The 5,509-nt window shown below is 44.6% G+C and overlaps 1 pseudogene; it reads right to left on the reverse strand.

The window, feature by feature from the left end:
- Window positions 1–1,781: 1,781 nt before the first annotated feature.
- Window positions 1,782–3,938, reverse strand: LOC147445957 (uncharacterized; annotated as a pseudogene).
- Between the last annotated feature and the right edge of the window lie 1,571 nt (window positions 3,939–5,509).

Here is a 5,509-nt window from a genome sequence, read left to right on the forward strand (position 1 = left end):
TGCATCGACGAAAAGCAGCCCACAACTTCCATGCCACTGCCATGTTGGGCATATCCCACAATCAACATGTTCCATGCCGCTACCATGCTGGGCATATCCCGCTCTCAGATAACGCTTTGCATCCACTAAAAATAGCCTAGAGCTTTCTGTCCCTCCTCCTATTGTGCGTATCCTGCAATCATTTATAGGCGTTCTGAATAGAAGCAGCTGGAGAGAGGCCCTCACTTTGCATCCACTGGAAACAGCTAAGAGCTTTCTGGCCCTGCTCGTGTTGCACGCATCCCGCAATCAATGCACTCCAAGAGACGACATTTGAGATGGAAAGCTCCTCAGACACATTTTGTGATTTCTGAAGTGCACCACATTTAGCATACGTATCGACCAAGGTGCATGCGTAGGTGATTGCATCCACTGAAAAAGATTAGAGCTTTCTGCTATTGGGAAAATCTTGCAATCAATTCATTCGAAGAGTCACAACTTCTGGTTAGGAAGCTAAAAACAATCCACGACTTCCATGCCGCTGCCATGTTGGACATATCTTGTAATCAACACATTTCAAGTGATGATATTGCAGTCCCTAAGATGTTAACCTCTGCGTGAGAGCGTTGAATGTTGCTGATGCAAAAGGCTTTTCCTTGGCGTAAGCATATTTTTCTAGCATTCCCTAACTTGCAAGATCCTCATGAAGTCTCTCAGTCATGTGAAGGTGCGAACCTAGGCTATTGCATGTAGAGAGAGACCTTCCCTTTGCATCCACTGAAAAAGATTAGAGCTTTCTGCTATTGGGAAAATCTTGCAATCAATTCATTCGAAGAGTCACAACTTCTGGTTAGGAAGATAAAAACAATCCACGACTTCCATGCCGCTGCCATGTTGGACATATCTTGTAATCAACACATTTCAAGTGATGACATTGCAGTCCCTAAGATGTTAACCTTTGCGTGAGAGCGTTGAATGTTGCTGATGCAAAAGGCTTTTCCTTGGCGTAAGCATATTTTTCTAGCATTCCCTGACTTGCAAGATCATCATGAAGTCTCTCAGTCATGTGAAGGTGCGAACCTAGGCTATTGCATGTAGAGAGAGACCTTCCCTTTGCATTGACTGAAAACAGCCCACAACTTCCATGGCACTGCCATGTTGGGCAAATCCTGCAATCGACACATTCCTTGCTGCTGCCATGTTCGGTATACCCTACAATCAGATCACGCTTTGCATCTGTTGAAAACAGCCTAGATCTTCTATTGTGCGTATCTTGCAATCATAGTTTTTCCACACGTCAATCACACGTCGGACGCACATGGGTACGGAAGTACGGAATAAGTACGGATTAGACCACCTGAAATTCCACACGTCAGCCTTAGGATGCTACATAGTAATTGTAGAAATACTTACTGCACCACTATGTTTAAAACTTTATAAGTTTATAGACAGACAAAAGTTAAAATTTAAAACCATAGAAACTTTAGAAATTAAAAGTGGACTCTGGAGACTGGAGAGAATCAAGATGGTGCCTCAGACCTCTAAGTAATGATTCATAAAGTAACCTCCAAACAGAAAGGAGTCAAGAGTCAGGACAATAGAAGCAAGCCAAAAACATTCAGGAGTGTAGTCTCCTGAAGGCTGAATCCAAAACATAAGTAGAGAGGCGAGACTAGAGGCTAGAATCTAAACTGTAGACTCTAGAGTTAACAGTGAACAAAACACCATACGGGTAACGGCATAAGTAAATGTCAAAATCCATGGTCTAGACTCCATAAGCAGGCGGCCAGGCACAGTGAGCTCTAACTCTCACCATAGCTCACATCCTCATCATCATAAGCAGCATCATCCTCGTCCTCGTCCTTGTCCTCGTCCTCATCCTCATCACCACCAACTGAGCATAATGCTCCAATATGGTTGGTCCCAGCAATGGGAATCTGTAGTACTCTTTGCAATGGCCTCTTGAATCTCTTGCAAGGCAAGCAAGTGGTCCTCATCTTTTTCCTTATTGAGAATTTCCAATGTGACCTCCATTCTCTCATAGCCGCGCTCTTTGATTTTGGATATGAGCCTCAAGTTCGTGTGTATGTACACAAGCTTCTCTGTATGAGATGGGAGTAGCCTATTTCTTCTCTTGGTATGAATGAAAGAGAAGGTGCTCCAATTTCCCTCACATGGAGAGGCACATGTCCCTTGTGAAAGCACTCTCAAAGCAAGAGCTTGCAAAGCGGGTGTGCAAGCCCCAAAAGTTTCCCACCATTTCACTCCCTCTTGCATCCTCAATGCATCTTTTGCAATTGGATGGGCAAATGACTTGCTTTCAGCTTTATAAATGTCAAACTCATCAATTAGGGTGCCTTGCAAGGTCAAATCACCCTTGGTGTACATGTTCAAGAATGTCATCCATCCTTCATGCACCTCGCCATCACTTTCTTGCCCTCTTCCTCGCCATATGGGATGAAACATGTATCCAATAGCATGTAACGGTGTGTGCAACATATTCCATCTTTCAATGCATAGATCCCTAATCTCTCTCATCCTTGCAGCATCAATGCCTTGCATGTTTTCAATTTGCTCTACCATGCGATCTGTAAGCTCGTACATAAGCCCCATGGTGGCTCCTTCCCTATCAGCCAAACGGAGAATTTTGAAAATCGGAGCACACATTTTCAAAATCAGCCTTGCCTCTTGCCAAAAGGATGCATTAAACACAATGTTTGAGACCTCAGTAGCCTTTTGAGTCTTGGATCTCTTCATCTTAACAAATTTGTCATCAATCATAAGCTTGTGCATACCTTGCATGCATCTCTCATCCACAAGATTGGCCAACATAATAAAGTAGTACGCAAATCGAGTGGCTGAGGGCTTGACCAAGTCCTTCTTGCTAAGTTGCTGAAACAATGCCAACACAGTAGATTTTCTTGACACAAATGTGACAATCTTTGTTGCATCCTCAAGCACTTTTCCAACCCAACCAATCTGTCCAATGTCCTCAAACAAAAGGTCCAAGCAATGGAAAGCACATCTCGTAAAAAAAATGCGTTTCCACTCCCTTTCAATCATCTCCCCAGCACCAACACAATTGGTTGCAGTGTCCATGCATACCTGCACAACATTTACTGGGCCAATCTCTCTGATAAACTGTTTGAGATTCTTAAAAATAAATTCCGATGTCTTTGTTTCCCCAAATGTGTCTACAGCTTTCAAAAACACTGACCCATGAATAGAGCATGCAAGAAAGTTAATGATAGGCCTGCGCCTAGTGTCAGACCATCCATCACACACAATAGAGCATCCATATCTTTTCCATTTCTTGCGTACACCCATGATCTCAGTCTTTACGCATTTAACCTCCTCATTCAATTATGTGGTGCACAAAGCATGATAAGAGGGGGGAACATATGAAGGACCTGCTTTCCCAATAGCTTTCACCATTTGCAAAATGTAAGGGCTCCTTACTTTCCATGTAGGAACATCCTTAGCATAAAAAAACCTGCGCAAGGCTTGGTCTGCTTGCTTCCGTGTTTGCAAGCCAAATGCACTCGCCAAACCCCCTTGAGAAACCTTCCTCTTTTTGCTTGAGGACCCCACATTGGACTTGGAAGAGCCACTTACATTAGTTGTTCCCTTATCATGAGTACTCATTGAAGCACCTCCTTGAGCTTGAGAGGCATCTCCTTCCAAATCATCGACCAGTGCATCTGCAAAAGCAGCTCTATCTTCTCCCTTGGCCTTGCATCTGCATGCAATCTTGTGACAATATCTACAACATCTGCTGGGGCCTCATCACATGGGCCTCCCACACCATGGCCAGCAATGCCCAAAATATGTGCACGGATACGCAAAGGACCACCGTCCCATGAATGCCCACAAAAATTACATTTACAAGTCCATTTTCCTTTTGGAAGACACTTCACTTGCTGCACATACTGCCACTCGGGACGCTTGGTTCGGCCCATCTGCATACTTGACAGAATTCGGTTTGGAAGTTGGAACTTGGAAGATGGTGCAACGAGCTTGAACCTTGGAGTATTGAGCTGGCTGCTGTGCTGTGTGTTGGCGGGAGAGGTTGGAGGCAAGAGAGAGTGCGACCCAAGGGTGAAGACTCGAGAGGATGGGCGGCTGATGTCTAAATCTCACTTCATACATGCTCTATGACAGTGTCCGAGTCTCTGCAATCTCTGTATATTCTATGTAGACACATTCGCCTACAGACTATACAAGCGCGCAGCCAAAAAAGTGCAGACGAAACCTTTGTGCCCCAAATTTTTTGCTACGCTGGCTACAGGTATGAAATCCCCATCCGTACTCCATCCGTACCCGTACCCGTATGGCAGGCCATCCGTACACGAAAGAGAAAAACTATGCCTGCAATCATTTATAGCCATTCCAATAGAAGCACTTGCTGAAAATTGCAGAGAGCTTCCTGGCACGGCCCTTGTCGGGCATATCCTACAACCAGTGCGCTCCAAAAGACGACATCCCGCACCACATGTGGCATACATATCGACCAAGGCATTACCAGGCATCGCAATTTTTTGTAACAGTCTCTGGCTAACACTATCAAAGAAAATTTTTAAGCCCATATCGGCATCTTGCGTATAGCTACATGCCTTCAAGATGCATGCTTATGTAATTGCATTTGGAGAGATCCCTCGTTTTGCATCCGCTGAAAACAGTCGAGAGCTTTCTGGCGTTGCTCTTGCTGCGCGTATCCCGCAATCAATGCACTCCGAGAGACGGCATTCGAGACAGGAAGCTCCTCAGGCACATTTTGTGCTTTCTAAAGTGCATCACATTTAGCATACGTATCAACCAAGGCATTGCCAAGTAGGACAAGTTTTTCTACAGCCCTTGACGGGCCCTTGACTAACAATATTAAACTGAATTTTCAAGCCCATATTGGCATCTTGCGTATAGCCACATGCCTTCAAGATGCATGCGTATGTGATTGCAGCTGGAGAGATTTCGTCGCTTTGAATCCGCTGTAAAAAACCGAGAGCTTTCTGACCCTGCTCTTGTTGTGTGTGAGGCTTCCGCTTTGCATCTGCTGAAAACAGCCTAGAGCTTTCGAGGCCAGCTCTCATTGCGCACTTCCCACAATCAATACTGACATTCCAAACACGAAGCTCCTGAAGCAATTTTTTTGCTTTCTCAAGCGCACAACATTAGGTATACATATCGACCAAGACGGTGTCAAACATGGCATATTTTTTGACAATGTAATTTTTGTGCCCATATTAGCATCTTGCGTAGAGAGACATGCCTTCAAGATGCCTGTGTAGGTAATTGGACTTCAAGAATTCTAGCCCTACTCTTGTTGCGCAATCCCGCAATTAGTGCATTCCTTGGAAGAGGTGACATTCCGGACAGGAAGCTCCTCCTGCACTTTTTGTGCTTTCTTAAGCACACTTGATTTGGCATACATATCAACCAAGACAGTGCCAAGCACGACATGTTTTTTCAACAGCCTGTGACTAACAATATATTCCCACAATCAGTGCCTTACAAGAGGCGACATTCCGGACAG

The sequence above is a fragment of the Adiantum capillus-veneris genome, chromosome 12, assembly GCF_014529385.1.
Source record: "Adiantum capillus-veneris isolate H3 chromosome 12, ASM1452938v2, whole genome shotgun sequence".
NCBI classification, from domain to species: domain Eukaryota; kingdom Viridiplantae; phylum Streptophyta; class Polypodiopsida; order Polypodiales; family Pteridaceae; genus Adiantum; species Adiantum capillus-veneris.